Raw genomic sequence first — 19,648 nt, forward strand, 5'->3', positions numbered from 1 at the left:
GGGCTGGGAGGAGAGAGAAGTGCAGCAACGAATGAATGGAAATCCAAAATCTCTGTAAATGCTCATTAAAATTATTTTTTAAAAAAGAATACACTATTTCACCAGCGTTAAACGAATCATATTATCAATCATTATTTCTATGTCAAAACAAGTGTGAGGGAAATGGTGGAGGTAGAGATAACATGGAAAAGAGAAACTGAGTTATTCACTGTGCCTCCCTTTTACAGAGAGTCAATGTGACTACTACAAAAAAAAAAAAGGACTCCATTCTTCTAAAGAAGCGATGGTTTACCTCAAAATGGCACTGGATTGAAATCAAGCTGTATCTGAAAAAGTCAAGTCAGTAGAAATTCTTCTAAGTGCCCATGCCTCACAATTTGAAGTATTTGCTGCCCACCCCCCCATTTCTCCATTCTCCATTTGATTCTTCTGTAGCCATCAGAGGTCTGTTACCCATGAACAAGGTAAGCACCAGCTAACTTGTACTTACATACTAATCTGCTGTGAACAGAGTAGATGCAAACCTCAGATTAAGTGGAGGAAAAGCATAAGCAGGGCCGGTCTTGACCTTGCTGACTTGATCTCAACATTTGTCAGGGATTATAAATTAGAAAAGAGCCCTCAATTCTGCAGAAAAGAGCTGTGGATTCGAGAGAGACAGAGGCCCGCCATACCTAGAAGCAGAACATTTGATGTGGTGAGGGAAAAGCGGGAATGTTCACTACAGAGTAATAACTCCCCTCAAGTAAACACGCGCTTGCTTTGCTTGTTGGATAATCTGAGACTGACTTTGCTTGATGGGCACGGTGCTCACACTAACATTGAGGTTCCAAGCCTGCAGTTTAAGGTGTTTGCTGTGGGTTCTAGGGACCAACTTTGGCCTTGCTGGGCCCTGGTTTTCTGCAGTCAAGTTGGGATTTCTGGCCAGCTGGCAGCAAGCAGCACAGCACAAGAAAGAAAGAGCCACAGCGCCTCAAGTGCATTAAATAGTCATATTAGCCCGCCCTCCCTGGCTTGGTAAACCTTCATGTTGGCTTTGTGCTCTTTTTCCCCAAGCATGACAAACAAGTGGGGTTTTTCTTTTTTCACTTTAATGGCTCTGTCAACAAAAAAAGGGGGTAGTTTAAGGCTTTCTCCGAGGCTGGATAGGTGTTTCTGTTTAATGAGGTTTTTATTATACTGTATTGGCGTGTCTGAAAAGAAACGACGAACAGACGAAACAGAATGAGAAGAAACAATAACCAAGGGGAGGGGGGAGGAATTAGCGTGGCTGCAGATGCACGCGTCGCGGTGCCACCTCCAGCCCGCCTGCGCCGCGCATTGTGTGTGCACTAAAGCGCACGTGGGCGCTCGGCGCCCGTTCTGGGTGCGCGCAGATAGGACCGAGACGGAGGCTCGGCTCCACTGCCATCTGCGGAGGAAGAAGGGTGCTGAGCGCAGCCCAGACAAAGATGAGGGACGCTCAGAGTGCGGGGGTTTTACAAGGGCTGGTCGGTTACCATGGAAACTAATTGGCGCTAATAAGTAAAGGGACATTTTAACTGTGGGAACAGAATAGGAGGGGTTATTTTTCCAATATCCCCGTTACAATTAATCTTTCATTTGGGGAGTGTCCTGGTTTAATTCCTGCCGTGTATGTAATCTATTCTCTCCGCTGTTGAGTTTTATCTGTGCACATCCTGACCTCGCTCAGAGTCTCTTGAAAATGCTGAATCTCTTCTTTGGGAATGCGCTGCGTTTTAGGTTGAGATCTTTCAAGACAGAATCAATTTCACTTTTTCTTCCCTCCTCCGTTAAAAAATAAACTGTTTGCAGATGGCAAGGAGAAAGGAAGGGAGGTAATGGAAAATTCTTAACTTCGAAACTGACACACTGCTGAGGACTGCAAGAGCCAGAACGGAGCTAGGATCTTACTTAGCATGCAGCACCAACTTCAGGTTTTTATCTGAGCTGATTTTCCCCAAACTGCAATGTCTCAGAACAATAGTGTATGGTGTGTGTCATGCAAGGTTGATTCTGCAAGATTTTCAAAGTAATATTTGCAGACACTACACAGACAGAGCAAATATTAAGATCATAAACGGTCGGCATTTAGCTCAAATCTTGTTGTTGTTTTTTCTTTTTAGGAAGTATATAATAAATAATGAAGTTATCAGCAATAGAGAAGTAGTGGTTCCTGGCTCTTCTTGAAAGAGAGGATTTTCAATTTTTAATTGAATAATTCCATTTTTTTAATGGAATAAAAAATGTTCGTATTAAAAAAGAACTTTAAACAATAATGTAGGTCAGAACCAGGGTCATTTCGGAAATGTCTTTTAGAAGATGCATTACAAGCACTGCGTTGATAAAATACATTGATTCAACACCTTTATAGCTTCTTGGGCTTTACTTTTGTAACTCGATTCACAGTTTAGGAGTTGGTGAATTGCGTTAATAATGTCCCCAGGGCCTTCAAAATCTATGCAGTTGAGGTAGTCCAGATTTCCAGACATGGGTCTGGTTGGATTAACCAAGAAATAAAAATAAGTAAGTAAATAAATAAAAGAAAAAAGTAGCCCTGCAATAATTGGTGCTATTCAAGATGTTATAGTGCCTAAAGGAAGCTTTAGTTCTGCCATGGCCACTTGCCATTGTTGAAAATGTTTTGTGTTGATTCTTTATCTGGATTTCACTGATGGTGTGCTGTGAAACAGTCACCTCACAATCACTTCCAGGAGGAAACTGAGTAACTGAACCAGGACCCCAACACTCTCTTCTTCCTACAACCCAATTACAAGGATGGTTTATTGTGTCACAATGCCGATTCTCGAATCCCGTGCCTTAGAAAATGGCACCAGAAATGATTTGTAAATATCTTGATGCAATAGTACACATAAACTACTGATTAACTTGTTAGTCTAGTCATTGCTGCTAGATATGGAAATGAAAATAAATATCTATAGTTTAGATTTTAGTACTTTAGGAAACTTTTTTCCAAAATTCTTTTTTTCATCAAATCAATTGTGACTCACAAAAATGCTATAAACACAGGGTGGACATGCTCCTTAGGGTTCCTAAAGCTGTAAATCTTTATGACAGCTTCATCATTCTCTTATAGAGCATTCAGTGGGTTCAAACCACCAACCTTTTTGTTAGCAATGGACCATTTTAACCATGGCTGTACCAGGGCCTCGCTGTCATACCTCCAGTTCATAGACATTAAAAAGGTGCCATATTTAAAATGTTGGCTTCCCACAGACTCTGCTGATTGTTTGCTATTAAGATTCCTTTTTTCCTTTTAGATGATCAAAACTCTTTAGAGGTCTGATGTGATTTTTTAAAAAAATAAATAAAAAGATTGTAGCAATTAATTTTATCCAGAAATCTTCTTAAAGTGCTGTTAAAAGTATAGCAATTTTCTGCTTCACACTGCTAGCAAAGTAATTAGTTCTATAAAACACTTTAGAAATTGGGGGTGGGGTGGAATACTCACACATATTCATAAAGAGTAGCAGAAATGACCAAAAGTCGAAAACAGTTCAAAGCAAAATTGTTAATGAGCTGTCTGAGTTACACGAACATTATAAGTGCAATTAACTAGAAGCCAATAAAAATAATCAATGACAGGGGGCAGCCCTCTGGTACCAAGTGCCTTTACAAAGACATGTCTGTGAAAGAGCAGAGTGATGGGGGAAAAACTCCCAAATCCCCTTTTATCTAAGGGAACACGTCTATTTTACATAAGTAGAAACGAAAATGATTTTCATGCACTCTTTCTGAAGCTCAGTCCACAGTTGACATTCAAGAGCTGTCTGTGCGACTAGAGAAGTTTGGGCTCTTGGCTTTGCGTCTCTCCCCACCCCCACCCCTTTCCTCCCAGGAATGTTGGAAGCAGCCACAATCAAGGGAAGGTAGGAGTTTAGATTTCAAAATGCAAGATACCACATTTCAGTGCAAACTACTCCTACATTAACACTTTATCAGTGTGTCAGGATGAGGTTTTTATCTCCTTGCAGGGACGGGAGGGGCGATGGGGGGGCCTCACTAAGATCGCCCTCCTTAAGTCTACAGGGAAAGATTGTGGGTGTTTCTCCCTAGCCTCAGTGCATCCTGTTGAAGGTCGTGATCGTCCCCAGGGAGCACGGGAGTTGTGAAAAATAACGCACAACTGGCCACCAGAATAATTCATTCCCTCCACCTTCTCGTTAGCACCTCCCACTTCTTCTCTTTTTTATAGCCGTCCTTTCTCTCAGCAAATCTCAGGTTACTTGGCTGGGAGTTGTCAGACCTCCAGTTTCTGTCCTGCCCTCAGCCTCCAATCCTTAAGAGACATCCAGCCCCAGCAATTGGATTGGGCAGCCCGTCTTGACACACCACTGTGCTGAGTGCTTGAGGACGTGTTTCAACAGATGGTTGGGGTTAGTGTGTGTCATCACATTCGAGTGGGGATTAAGAGAAGGAAGGCTGCCTCGCCTGAGCTGTGTGGTCTTCTCCAAGTGAGAGTTGCAGGCAATACAGCTACTTTGCTTTGGGGAGAAGAGGAGGAATTCATTTTCTGCAGCCAGAAGAAAAGCAGTTTGTTCAGGTAAAGTAAAAGACGTTGAATGCTTTTCTCTCCCTGCTCCCTCTTTAACATACTTTTGAATGGAATGCTAGCGCAGCACACTTGTCAAAGCCAGTTGTTGCTGTCCTATCAATGCTGCCATTGTACGCCTGACAGATAACACTGAACGGAGCTTGATGCTTGCTGTCTATAGAGCTTGATGCTCGGCTGTCTATGCCTTCTTGCCTTGCTTTTGAAGGTGTAGTTAGGAAAATGTCTTTTGGAGCCCTGTTTGTCCCCTTGAATATCCCCCCCTCTCTACTCAAAACAAGGCTATAAGGTGTTCATAAACATGAATAAGGCCAGGAGAGCATTTCAAAATCCACTTCAAACTGTTGCATTTTACGCCCCTATTTATAAAGATTTTTATACAAGTCTCTTAGTGCATTGCTCTCAGAGATAGACGTGGTTTTTCAAATGATTGTTTGCAGACTGTCTGTATGGTCTGCAAAGGGTTTGTTGAAAATTGGAGACTTAGGTTAGGAAGTTTGAAAAGCTCACAAATAGGCTCCCCTCTGAGGCAAATGGGAGTAGAAAGATGGGCTTTAAAGCAAAACTGCTAAGAGCTGGAAGAAAAGCGAGAAAGGAGGAAATAGGGAAACGCTCCTTGACGTACCCCTTCTGCAGCTGCAGGAGGAGCAGATGGAGGTAATTCATTTGCAGATCTGTTTGCGAAAGTTTTACAAGTCATTGAAAACTAAAGTAGCATCCTTGTAATGGATCATTAAAGCCACCGCATTTATAGGTTCTAAGCAGACGACCTGAAGTGTTAATTAAATGTAAATAGATTTTGTGACTTGGTTATAAACAACCAAAAGCAGAGTTTTAATGATGATTTACTCATTGGAAATTAATGGTCACTTGGAATCTAAGGAACATAAAGTGAGTTGTCATCAGATAAATGCTTAGCCATTAACTTAACCACTCTGCTAAAAGACCTCACCGTTCACTATTAAGTTGAACCGGCACAGAACAATGAAGTTTATATGTTATGTTTGATTAGTGTTGTAAAACGGGCTCTCCAAACTAATGCCATATTTTTACATGGCTCCAAAGGAGGAAACACTTCAGTTTTTAGATTTTTCATCTAGCTAGGTGAGGTTCTGCATTGGACATTCTGACAGACTGACAGTGTGCATAGGAACTTGTGCTAGAGAATTCTTGGTCTTACCAGAAGTGCCCATTTGGTAGAGAAACAACACTGGTCTCACCTTTTGCAGGTGAGAGATTTCAGGAATCATACTGTGTATGAGCTCTTCTGAATAAGATCTGTTACTAGGTTAAATAACAGGATTTCTGGCTAGTGCTTTGTGATTTTCATATTCTACTTCATAAAGATGCCTATAAAATATTGTTTCAAATCTAGTGTATATCTATTTCCCTCCAGCCAATTGATTTTAAATCCCATTTTGAGAAAGTCAATTTTAAAACAATTTGTTAGTATGGTGTTTGTTGATAGTCTATCTGGACTTAGTCTCAGAAATCTTCAGAGAAAATACACTTTCAATAGTAATACCCAGTGAGACAATTCTGAGTATTATATCTGCTTCTCAAAGTTGCATAACCAAAATAGGTCTAGGTTCGTAATCTGAAGACTTTTGGAATTCCACTCATTCCATTTTGGCTTTACAGTCGAACTGAAGTTTAAATGAATAAATAAAAGCAAAAAGACAAACTAACATCTCATGTTGTGTCAGGACCAGACCTCATGAATTCCTTGTATGATGGGACTTAATGTCCAAATCCATTTTCCACATTCACGGGACTATTTCAGGAGAAAGTAAAGCCTCTTCTCATAAATTGAATTTTCTTCCACTTGAGGTAGACTGATGGCATTCCAGCAGTAACAAGGTGCTGCTTGGCAACACAGCATATAACTTCACAGACTGCTCCTAATATTGCTTCTCCAGGAGTTGGATGATATGCAAGAATCTCACGCACACACACACATACATATACTCATACAAAAATCAATGACAGAATGGAAAGAGGAAAGGCAGAGTTGAAAAATAAGAAATTCACCCTCTGAAAAGATAAAGTTGTATGTGTGTTTTGTTTGTTTTCAGCCCCTTTAGAGGCTAAGTTAATATGAAGTTACTCAGTGAACCAAAAGGGCCTGTTAAAAGACAATGCCACCGGGCAATCCCCGTTTCTTGTCAAAATCAGAATCTCCTGTTCCAGATGGTGAACATTCGGAGACATATTTACGGTGACTTCTACATACCTCCGTTTGACATTTGGTTTCTTCTTGACAGTACTTGAGCTGGTCACACACATGACGTTCCCATCAGTTTTTAACAGCTGGGAAAGTGTTTGAGTACACAGGCTCTCCTTTCTAGCCAAGTTAAAAATAATTGGGGTGGGATGCAGGATCTCAGTTTGCACTGTTGATATATCCTTTGCTGCCTAGACATCCATTAGGGTGATGAACTTTGGAGGAGAAAAAAAAATAAAAAAGGGAACCATCAGAAAGTTTGATTCAGAAAATGACAGTAATCATTTTTATGATGGAGTGTCATGCCAAAATACACCAAGCCAGGTATTGATTGTTTGTTCCACTGAACTTGTGGTGTATTATGAGTAAGGTCTTTCATCAAGAAACTAAAAAGGTTCTTTCTGCCTGCTTTCTTCAAAAGAAATTTGTGTGACTCCAAGCAGATTGTCCTGGTCATTTCCATTATAATAGCAAGAGACGAGTGGCAAATGTGCATAAGGCTGAGGACATTTGCCATTTCCTTCCGTAACTATCTACATAGGAATGGGTGGGAGTTCTTTGTGTTTGGGATTTAAAATGGGGTTATTGTTGTTGTTGTTGTTGTTGATTGCTTTCCAGTCGCAGCACTCATAGAGACCCTATGAACAAAAGAAAAGGCCTGAATGAAGCCCCTCTAAAACTTTCAATATTTGTCAAAGTTCATAGAGTTTCCTGAGGCATGTTACTTAGAAAGTGGATGCCACTCCTGCTTCCAAAAAACAGATAAGCTGATTAAAAAAAAAAACAAACAAAAAAACACAACAAGCAAATCAAAAGGGGGAAAAAGTACTGCTGTACAAATCCATACTGAATCATAGTATAAAATGTAATAGTATTAATAAAATGTAATAAATATTACAATCAGTGGGTCAGGCCAGGGCATCTGGTTCTTTTGGGGTAGGGGTGGCAAACAAAAGGAGCTTCATGTTTTTAAGTACTGGACTTAAGTCAATTAGAGTTTTTATCATATCTATTGACACTGAGGAAAAAGAATGTGTGTGAAATTAATTCTGTGGTTATATGGCAAATTCTCAACTGTTGATTCAATCCATGGTGAAGGTTAGAAGGAGATAACTGGAAGAAGATATTTTGTGGGGGGAAAACCCCATTCTAAACTATATTTCTTATTTAAAACTTCTCCAGTCTGCCTGGTAGAGATCTTAAAATGCTAGAGACTAAGTAAATTAGTCCATTAGTATTTCTTCTACTTAATATCCTCCTCTTCCTCCATTTCTACTCTATCATCAATTTCTTCATTCTTATAAGGTCCCCCACTTTTGGCCCATGGCTACCTTTCCTGTGCAGTGACTTTCACACTGGGGTCATTACCACAACTTCCTAACCGGTCCGCGTGCCTCATTTCCTTCTGCCCACCACTTCCAGACTGAGCTTCTTGACAACAGTCTTTTTCCATCAAAGTATTTCTTGGCTGAGAACTAGCAAATAGATCCTCATTACTCAGAGGGTGAAGTTCCAACTTCTCAGTCTGTCTTATTTGTCCACTCTTATTTGGCCTTGGCTTTTCCACTATTTCTCATTGAATTCCTACAATATCCAAAGTCGACTTTTCCCTACAGTTGAGGTGATTAGTTCAGTGTACCCCTTGCTAGTCTTTTCTTCCACACCTAATCACTCTTGTTGGCTAAAGTATTGGTATAATGAGAGGTAATTTTCATGTGTGAGATTCTGTTCCTTTGCCTTTTAAAACCTAGGTGTAGCATACTCTTTACATCTCTAGCCCCATTCTTTAAAGTTTCAGCTTAAGGATTGCCTTCTCTGCTACCACATCTCCTGGTAATGTTTTCCTTCCCTTGATGATTTATTATCAATAGATGACCCTTAGCACAACTGACTAATTCCCTCCCCAAACCCGCTTTCTGATTTGCCTTTTATCTTTAGACTCCCCAGGTAAAGGGTGACCCTCTAGGACAGAGATATTGGCCTGGTGTACTTTTTGCCCTCCAGAAGGCTAAATAAATGTGTAAATAAATCACTTAGACGCTTAAGTACTTCTTTCTGAGTAACTCCACTTTAAAGTCATTAACCAATTCTAGTAAGTAGTCTTTCCACCTGTGAAAAGAGTGGGGGGAAAAATGATTCAACTGAATTGGTTTTAATTTGAAGAGATCTCAGAAAAAAAAAATGACAAATGGAATGTGAAACTACTGACCCAAATTAAGTTTGAATATTATTGAAAAACCTTATCTATTTTAACTTTCTATAATGATGATAGATTACATCTAGCTATAATCGATTAGTGCTCCTCTATCATTTAAAGGCGCGTTGGTGGCCCAAGGGGCGAGAATCTGTGCTGTAATCCCAAAGCCATGTACTTCAAAGTCACCAGCTGCTCAGCAGCAGAAGGATGGCCAGTCTCCTCCCATGCAATTTACTACTTCTAAAAACCTGCTGGAGTGTCAGCTATGAGTTGATTCTGCACATCACAGCAATCACTTGAAAGTCTGATTTCAATTTGGGAAGTGGGGAAAATGGAGACTCTTAGGCACAACCTCTTGTTAGCTATATGGGCAAGTGATTGAATCGTTCTGAGTTTCAACTCCCTCCTCTGCAAAACACAGATAAGAACATCTACCTTGGGAATGTTGATGGAGATGCATAAAGCACCTAGCTGAGTGCATATCCAATATCAAGTGGTCAGTAAGTCGAGAGAAGATTGATAGGTGCATAGCAAATATAGATAGATAGATCTAAGATGCATGGATGTGTTCTTCTTAGTTATACTCATTCTATTTATGGTTTATCTTAAGCCCATTATCTGCCACCAAAGAAAGTGGAATGAGAGATGGGGGTAGAGAAAGAAAAGAGAAAGAACAGGAGAATGAAGTGCTTTTGGCATTTAGGGATTTGGAGCAATTGAGTTAATGTGTCTGTAGGGACAATGGTGACAGTTGAACACACATCTCTGGGAGGAGCTGAGTCCTGCTTCTGCGTTTAAGGCTAATAAAAAGCAGGCTCAGGCCCCAGTGTAGTGCAGAAACAAAGGGACACACAGTGGACACACAGCAGGGAGCTGAGTATGCCAGAGGGTCATGTGCTCCTCTTCCTTCCTCTAGGCACATTACTTAGAAAGAAAGAATAATTTGGCAAAACATTGCAAAGAATCAGGTCAAGCTTCCAGAAGTAATTGGTAAAGCAAGATACCATTTAGACAAAATAAGGGGCAGCCTTGGCCTTCAAGCCAAACTCAGCAAAGAGCTTGAAGCAATCAGCTTGAGCTGTTGCACGGTGACTCACTCTGGTAGCTCCAACAGACGTAGATCTTTCACTCTTTGTCCCTTTCCTAGAAGGACAATTAATGGAGAGATTGTGGCAGAGAACTGAAAGCCATTTTGCAAGCACACCCTTGCAATTCAGATTTTAGGATTCGGGGATGAATCTTTGGGGGCGTTTTATCCAGTCTTGATCGTCTGGTCTGTACCTGCCCCAGACCACAAAGAGAACAGAAAGAAAGTAGGATTTGCCTCTAGGATGGGAGCAAGCACAATATTTCTAGAAACCCTTTCTTCTTCTCACAAATGTGTTTCTAGAACATTCAAAGAGGAGTATTAACAGCTATCACGCTTTATCTTCAGCTACAGCAGCTAAGTTCATCCTTGTTGCCTCGGAGACATATTATCTATGTACTACTACCATATATTGATTCTTTTTTGAATTTTTTTTTTCAAAAATCAAAACCAAAAACCCAAACCAGATCTGTCTGCTTATTCTCCAAAATAAAACTTTTCATGAGATGAGATGAGATTTTACTACCCAAGTATGAATCAGTGGAAAAACGATTTTTATGTTTTCCAAATTATGAGTCTAGGAGGCTTGGTCTGCTATTTGTTTAACTGTATGTAGCAAGAAGGTTGATGGTAAATGAGTAAATGAAGAGAGACACTATGTTTCTGAATGGAAAGTCTCAATTGTAAAATATTGATGTTCCTCAAATAAATGTACTGAATTCATGTGGTACTAATAAAATTCTAACAGAAAACTGATGTGGGAACAGAGGATGGGGTGCCCTAAAGTCCATATCTTCTCAAGGAGTCCTGCTGATACAGAGGGTTGAGTCAGACTATTAACCATAAAGCTTGGCTGCTCTGCTTGTGAAAGACAAGGGAATTTGCTCGTGCAAAGATTGACAGCTGCAGAAGCCGTAGAGAGCAGACCTCCTCAAGAATTTCAATGAGTCTGTATCAACTTGACTCAATGGGTAGGGAATTTGTCTAGTTTTAAAGTTCATTTAGATAGTAGGCCACCAGAGCCCCCTAATAAACTCATAAGAAATTTTCAAATTTTTTAAGGCTATCAGAGTTAGGCTAGGGGGCTGGAAAACTTGTATAACTACATATTATAGTGCATGTGTCTATAGGAACTCTGGTGACCTAGTGGGTAAGGAGTTGCATTGCCAGCGCAGAGGGAAGGCAGTACGAATCTACTAGGCGCACTGGGGTAGAAAAAGAAGCAGTCTCTTCCCACTGAGATTTATAGACTCTGAAAACCAACCCACTGGAGGGTAGGTAAGCCATGAGTCAATTACAAATCAAAGGGCTGTAACAACAGCATGTTATAATTTTCAGTTAATACATATTTGCTTTTTTTTTAAATATTGTACTTTGGATGAAAATTGGCACAAAGGCAAGAACATTAGAAAATTACAATAATTAACTTTTCTGTTTGTAAATAATTTGCTCTAGTGTAAATTTTCATCTTATTGAGTGCCACTGAGTTGGAAGCGACCTATCAAGCAACCCTCTAATGGGTTTTCAGAGGCAGTTAATAGCACGGAAAACTGCCCAACCTCCCGCACAGCAGCTGGTAGATTGGAATCAGGAGCCTTTAGAACTGCAGCGCAGCTTCTTACCACTAGACCACCAGACCTCCCTAATTTTTTGTCTCCCATCATGGATTTTTGCTTTTGTTGATTTCTCCTCGATTTTGGTCTTTATTTTTTTGTTAGTGTTTTCCAAATCTTGACTTAAACTACAAATTGACTAATAAGTTGAACCTGTGTTTTTGAAATCTTTCATTTTATTGTGGCAAAACACATGTGAAAAAGTTTGCTAATTTAATAATTTTTGTTTTAGCTTTCATCATCTTTATTCATCGTCCAGCTCTCAAATCTGTAGCATGATATTGAAAAAACCATGGCCAGAATCAGGCATACATAGTCTCCTCTTGATAGTAGTTTTGACCCTTTTTCCATCTATCATGATGGTGATAACTGGCCCAGTGGTGAGGACTTTTTTCTTTCCTTTTTTTTCCTTTCCTTTTCTTTTGTTTTTTTTCTTTTCTTTTCTCTTTTCTTTCCTTTCCTTTCCTTTCCTTTTATTCTCTTTTCTTCTTTTCTTTTCTAATTTTCTACTAGTTTATTTACAAAATTCAAATACATTGTTTCAAGAACAAATTATTTCAATTTCCCTAATCTGCCCACCCAACAAATTGTGCAACCTCATGACTAATCCCCTGCCCCATCCTCATCCTTCTGCTTCCAAACTTTCCCACCCCCTTGGATCCTTATACTCATTCTACAATGATAGTTTTATATAATATTTATCTTGTGGGACTGAGTTAGTTCACTCAGCATAATACTCTTCAGTCCCTCCCAAGTTAGGTAATGATTTACTAAATCATTGCTCCTGTGTGGTGCACAGTATTCCATTGTGTGAATGTACCATAAGTTCTCAATGCATTTGTTTGTGGTTAGACATTTGGTCTGTTCCATGTTCTTGCAATGGTGAGTAATGCTGCTATGAACATTGGTGTATAGATCTCCATTAGTGTGCCTCAGTTCTCATTTTCTCAGTGTATATTCCAAGTAGTGGAATAGCTGGGTCATATGGAATGTCTATGTTCAGCTTTTTGAGGAAGTGCCAAACTGCCTTCCAGAATGGTTGTACCATTTTACAATTTCACCAACAAAGTATAAAAAAAAAAAAAAAGAGTTCCTTTTTCGCCATATCCTCTCCAACATCTATTACTTGCTGCCCTGTTAAACTTTGCCACTGTTACTGGAGTGAGATGGTACCTCATTGTGGTTTTGATTTGCATCTCTCTTCTGGCCAGTGATTTGGAGCATTTTTTTCCAAGTGTCTGTTTGCCATTTGAATATCTTCCTCTGTGAAAACTCTTTCCATATCTTTTGCCCGTTTTGTAATTGGGTCATCAGTCTTTTTCTTGTGGAGGCCCAGGAATATTCTGTAAACTTTTGTTATAGGACTCCTGTCTGAGATGATATTACCAAATGTTTGTTCTCAGTCTGTAAGTTTTCACCCTGTTGGAAAAAGGGTTTGATGCACACATGGATTTAATCTTTAGAAGGTTCCATGCATCAATTTTATCCTCTGCAGATTGTGCATATCTGGTTGTATTTGGCAGTGTCTTTATACCTTGGACTAGTGCTTCTAAGCTTAATTCTGGTTTGTCTCTTATGAATGTTACGGGTTTGGGGCTTTACTCCAGGTCTCTGCTTCACCTTGAGTTGATTTTTGTGTATGTTGTGAAATGTGGATCTTGTTTCAGCTTTCTGCAGGCGAAAGTCCAGTTTGGCCAGCACCATTAGTTGAAGAGGTTATTATTTCTGCATTTGATAACTTTGATTTCCTTATCAAATACCAGCTGACCATAGATAGCTGGGTCTATTTCTGAATTTCCAATTCTATTCCCTTGATCTATGTGCCTGTCATTGTACCAGAAACATGCTGTTTTGGTTACTAGTGCTGTGCATTAAGTTTGGAGGTCAGGGAGTGCTATGCATCCAACCTCATTTTAGTTTTTCAGAAGTATTTTGCTTATTCGGAATCTCTTGCCTCTCCAAATAAATTTGATAATTTCTCTTTCAATCTCCTTGAAAAATTAATTTGGTATGTGGGTTGGGATTGCATTGTACATGTAGATTTCTTTTGGTAGAACTGTCATTTTCACAATATTGAATCTTCCCAACCATGAACAGGATACATTTTCCCCATTTCTTTAGGTCTTTTATTGTGCCTTGCCAAAATGCTCTGTAGTTTTCTTTGTATAGGTCTTTTGTATCTCTAGTTAGGTTCACTCTCAAGTATCTCAATTTGTGGTTTGGCAGCATCAGGATGGATGGTGAAGAGATTGAGATTGTTAACAACTTTAGTCGGCTTGGCTCCACAATCAACACTCTTGGCAGGAAATTAAAATTAGCCAGGAAATTAAAAGACGTATTGCCCTAGGAAAGTCTGCTTAGGGACCTCTCCAGGGTACTGAAGAGCAATGGTGTCACTCTGGAGACTAAGGTGCATCTGATACAGTCTATGGTCTTTGCAATCACTTGTTATGCAGCAGAGAGTTGGGCAATGACTAGGAAGGATAGAAGGAGAATTGATGCCTTTGAGCTGTGGTGCTGGAGAAGAGTATTAAATGTACCATGGACTGCCAAGAAAACAAACAGATTCATCCTAGAGACGGTTAAACCAGGTTGCTCCTGGGAGGCAAGGATTCTGGGGCTTCATCTGACATACTTTGGACATGTTGTAAGAAGGGACAGGTCCTTGGAGAGCGACATCATGCTTGGGAGGGTAAAGGGACGGTGCAAGAGGGGAAGACCCTCTATGAGGTGGATTGATTCAGTGACTGGAGTAATCGGGATGGGTATATCAGAGGCAGTGCGATTGGCACAGGACAGAGCAGAGTTTAGGGCTGTTGTACATAGGGTCGCTATGAGTCGCAAGCAACTCGACGCACATAACAATAAGAACAATAGCATTATAAATGTTATTGATTTCTTGATTTCTTTCTCTGAGTGCTCTTTGTTACTGTAGAGAAACCTTATTGATTTTTGGACATTGATCTTATATCCTGCCACTCTACTAAATTGGCCTATTAACTCTAACAGGTTTTTTTGTTGAGTCTTTGGGGTTTTCTGTGTATACTATCTGATCATCTGCATATAGTGGCAGTTTTACCATCTTTTTGCTGATCTGGAAGCCTTTTGTTTCCTTCTCTTGTCATATTGCCCGAGTAAGCACTTCCCATACAATAAGGAAAAGAAGTGGCAGCGGGCATCCTGGTCTGGTCCCTGGTTGCAAGGAAAATGTTTTTAGTCTTTCTTCATTGAGAATGATGTTGGCTCTTGATTTTGCATATATCCTTTTCACTATGTTGAGTAAATTCCCTTCTATTCTACTTTTGCCGAGTGTCTTTATCAGGAAGGGTGTTGTATTTTATCAAATGCCTTTTCTGCATCAATTGTTAAAATCATATGGTTCTTGTTATTTACTTTGTTAATATAGTGAATTACATTGACTGTCTTATGTTGAACAATCCTTGCATACCTGTTATGAATCCCACTTGGTCATGGTGAATTAGTTTTTTGATGTGCTTTTGAATTCTATTGGCTAGGATTTTGTTAAGGGCTTTTGTATCTATATTCATGAGAGATAGTAGTCTACAGTTTTCTTTCTTGGTAATACCTTTGCCTGGTTTTGGCATTAGAGTTATGCTTGCTTCATAGAATGACTCTGGAAGTGTTTCTTCTCTTTCAATTTTTTGAAATAATTGCAGTAGAGTGGGTGCTAAATCTTCTCTGAATGTTTGGTAGAATTCAATTGTGAAGCCATCTAGTCCAGTACTTTTCTTATGGGAAAGTGGTTTTTGTTTTTGTTTTATGGGGAAGTCTTTTTATGACCTTTTCAATTCCTTCTCTTGTGATGAGTTTGTTCAAGTGTTCTATATCTGTCCTTGTCAATCTGGGCAGAGGATGTGCATCAAGAATACATCCTATCGCCATACCTTTTCAGTCTATATGGAGAATAGATCATTCGAGAGGCTGGGCTCTATAGAGAGGAATGTGGCATCAGAATTGGAGGAAGACTCACCAACAACTTGCATTATGCAAATGACCCAACCTTGCTTGCTGAAACTGAAGAGAACATGAGGTGTTTGCTGCTGAAGGTCAGGGACTGTAGTCTTCAATATGAATTGAAGCTCAACATCAACAAGACAAAGATCCTCACCATTGGGCCAATTGACAGCTTCATGATGGACGGAGAAGAGATTGAAATTGTTAACAACTTCAGATTGCTTTGTCCACAATCAACATTCTTGGCACCAGCAATCAGGAAATCAAAAGACAAATTGTATCAGGAAAGTCTGCTGTCAGGGACCTCTCTAGAATATTGAAGAACAATGATGTCAGTCTAGAGATTAAAGTGTACTGATAAAGGGCATGGTTTTTGTAATTGCTTGCTGTGCATCTGAGAGCTGGGAAAAAACCAAGGATGATAGAGGAAGGATCAATACCTTTGAGTTGAGGAGAAGAGTGTTGAACATACTGTGGACTGTCAGGAGAACAAACCAGGCTGTTTTGGAGAGAATGAAACCAGGCTGCTCCCTGGAGGCAAGAATTTTGAGGCTCTGTCTCACTTACTTTGGGCACGTGGCCAGGAGAGACCAGTCCTTGGAAAGGAGCATCATGCTTGAAAGGGTGGAGGGACAGCACAGGAGAAGAAGACGCAGGGTGAGATAGATTGACTGAGTGACTAGACGAATGGAATTAGGTCTATTGGAGACTATGAAATAGATTCAGAATAGGACAGGGTTAGAGCTAATGGGCACAGGGTCATTATGAGTTGCAGGAGACTCAACATAACAACAACAACAACAAATATACAATTAATGGCTTTAATTGTTTTCACTATATTGTACAATGAGTATCATTATCCATTTCCAAATGTTTTTCAGCACCTTAGAGAGAAAATTGGTATCCCGAGCAATGATTCCTCATTCCTCTCTCTCTCTCCCTAGCCCTTGATAGCCACTGAAAAATCTTTGTTCCCTGTGATTCAACAAGTCCCAGTATTTCATACAAGTAAAACTATAAACAATATCTGGTTTTGTGTCTGGTTACTTAACTCAGCATTATGTTTTCAACATTTATCTATTCCCTAGCATATTGGTACTGAAAGGCACATAACAACAGGGAACTCTCTTGGCTTAGTGGTAAGGAATTATTCTACCAATGCAAAGCTACATAGTTCAAATCCACCAGCTTCTCAAAGGAAGAAAGATGAACAATCTCCTTCTGTGCAATTTACTGCCTCTGAAACCCACTGGAGGGTTAGCTATGAGTCGGTTCCAACTAGATGGCACTCAATAACAACAGATGTATGATTCTCAAATATATTTTCCCTTTTTGTAGGCTGTCTCTTCATTTTGTTGATTAAAGTCTGTGAGGTACAATAAATGTTTCATTTTGATGAAGTCAACTATTTTTCTTTCATTGCTTGTTCTTTTGGAATTATATACTAAATTAGTGTTTTATTACTTAGACCTTATGGAACTTTTACCTATCTACAAAGTATAGCTTGTAGAATACACAGATTATGTGTTTTATTGACTACCAAGAAGGCCTAAAATAAGTGCATATAATGGACTAAAAATAAATCTCAGGATATCCTCTTGATAGTAAGGAAGTGGAAGAAGGACGGAAATAACTGTTCTAAGAGTCTTCTCGTTATTCTGAGGGGTGATAGCACATTTCTCATAGTTAATGTGTAAATCTGTTTAGTTTATTGTTCAATTTTATTTTCCTAGATTTTATTTAGTGGAGCTCGGGTGGCTTAGTGGTAAGGAGTTACGCTGCCAATCTAAAGGCAGGAAGTTCAAATCTACTAGCTGCTCCTTGGGAGAAAGATGGACAGTCTCTTCCTGTGAGATTTACTGCCTCTGAAAACTTGCTGGAGGATCAGCTGGATGAATGGATTCCAATCTCATGGTACATAGCAACAATAACAAATTTTACTTGTCTTTTTTGCTGTTGAGAATACACATGCACCACTTCAAACATCTCTACATGTACTATTTAAGGAGATTGATTTCATTCTTTTTGTTATAGAGCCATTCTTGTACCCCTTTCTGAATTGTGTTTTACTAATACACACTCAAGTAAATCATCTCCAGATAGATTTGAGGCATTGAACAGTAATAATCAAGGACATCAGATGATGACATCAGAGATATCATTCATGAAGATAGCAAAAGGCCATTACAAAAACAGAAGAGGAAGAAAAGGCAAAAATGGATATCAAAAAATCCTCTGAAAATGGCATGAAAGGGATGAGAAAGTCAAACAAAGGGAAGACATGATGAAGTAAAAAAGATGAGTAGAAGATTTCAAAGGGCAGCTCGAGATGACAGCAAAATCTTATCATGATATGTGCAAATAGCTGGTGTTGGAGAATAAAAAGGGAAGAATTTGGTTGGCATTTCTAAAGTTGAAAGAACTGAAAAACAAATTTAAGTGACAGTTGCAATACTGATAGATGGTATTGTTATTGTTATGTGTCATCAAGTCAACTGAAACTCATAACGACCCCATGTACAATAGCTCTGAACCCTGCCCTATCCTGAACCAGTCTGTCGCTGACACAGCTACCACCGTTATCCCAGTTACTGTGTTAATCCATCTCATGTGGAGACTTACTCTCCGGTGCTGTCCCTCCACCCTTAAAACAGTATGTCCTTATTCAAGGACCCATCTCTCTTGCCCATGTGCCCAAAGTATGTGAGATGGAACTTCAAAATCTTTGCTTCCAAGGAGAAAGTTGGTTACAAGACAGACTTGTTTGTTCTCTTGGCAATCCAAGGACTATTGAATACTCTTCTCCAGCAACACAGCTCAAAGCCGTCAATTCTCTTTCTATCATCTCTAGTCATTGTCCAGTTCCCTGATGCATAGCAAGTAATTGTGAAGACCATGTCATGAATCAGACACACCTTAGTCTCTAGACTGATAACATTGCTCTTTAGCACTTTGGAATGATCCCTGACAGTAGGTTTCCTAATGCAATTAGTTTTTTATTTCCTGATTGCTGATGCCAATAATGTTAATTACAGAGTTCAGCAAACTGAAATTGTTAACAATCTCAATCTTTTCTCCATCATAGTGCTACCAATTGTCATTGTGTTGCCAATTCCCAGTGGTGAGAATTTTTGTTTACTTGATGTTGAGATTCAATTCACACTGAAGACTGCAGTCCTTGACCTTCAATAGCAAATACTTCTGGTCTTCCTCAGTTTCAGTAAGCAAGGTTGTGTCATTTACATAACACAGGTGGTTGATGAGCCTTCCTCAAATCCCAATGCCACATTCTTCCTCATAAAGTCCAGCCTCCCTAACAATATGTTCTTTATCAGACTGAAAAAGTATGGAGACAGGATGTATTCCTGACATACTCCTTTCCTGATTTTGAACCATGCAGTGTTTCCTTGCTCTGTTCTGAGAACTGCTTCCTGGTCTGAGTATAGGTTTCGCATGAGCACAATCAAGTATTCTGGGATTCCCATTCTCCTTGAGGTTAACCATAATTTTTTGTGATCCACACAGTCAAATGCCTTTGCATGGTCAATGAAACACAGAGAGACTCATAGTATACTGAGAGATACTATGGGCAAAATCGTGAATGATCCAGGAAGCAACAAAAGAGATAGAATACACAGACTCCCTGAACCAAAAAGAATTGATTGACACTGAAAAATTTTAGGAAGTACCATATAAACAATGGTAATAGAAGAAGTTCAAGCTGTACTGAAGGTATTGTTGTTGTTGTTGTTGTTGTTGTTATGTGCCATCGAGTCGTTTAGGACTCATAGCGACCCTATGCAAAACAGCCCTAAACCCTGCTCTATCCTGCACCAACCGCACTGCCTCTGACACACCCATCCCGATTACCCCAGTCACCGAATTAATCCATCTCATAGAGGGTCTTCCCCTCCTGCGCTGTCCCTCCACCCTCCCAAGCATGATGTCCCTCTCCAAGGACCCGTCCCTCCTGGCAACA

General features: G+C 39.7%; 1 protein-coding gene across 1 annotated transcript in view; it reads left to right on the plus strand.

The window, feature by feature from the left end:
- Positions 1-4,240: 4,240 nt before the first annotated feature.
- SULF1 (sulfatase 1) overlaps positions 4,241-19,648 on the plus strand; it is a 272,953-nt gene continuing 257,545 nt past the window's right edge. Inside the window, exon 1 of the mRNA XM_006880534.1 lies at positions 4,241-4,558. The gene's annotated coding sequence lies outside the window, so the exon portion shown is untranslated. The remainder of the gene's footprint in view (positions 4,559-19,648) is intronic.

This window comes from Elephantulus edwardii, unplaced genomic scaffold (assembly GCF_000299155.1).
Source record: "Elephantulus edwardii isolate Elephantulus edwardi_28Jun2011 unplaced genomic scaffold, EleEdw1.0 scaffold00008, whole genome shotgun sequence".
NCBI classification, from domain to species: domain Eukaryota; kingdom Metazoa; phylum Chordata; class Mammalia; order Macroscelidea; family Macroscelididae; genus Elephantulus; species Elephantulus edwardii.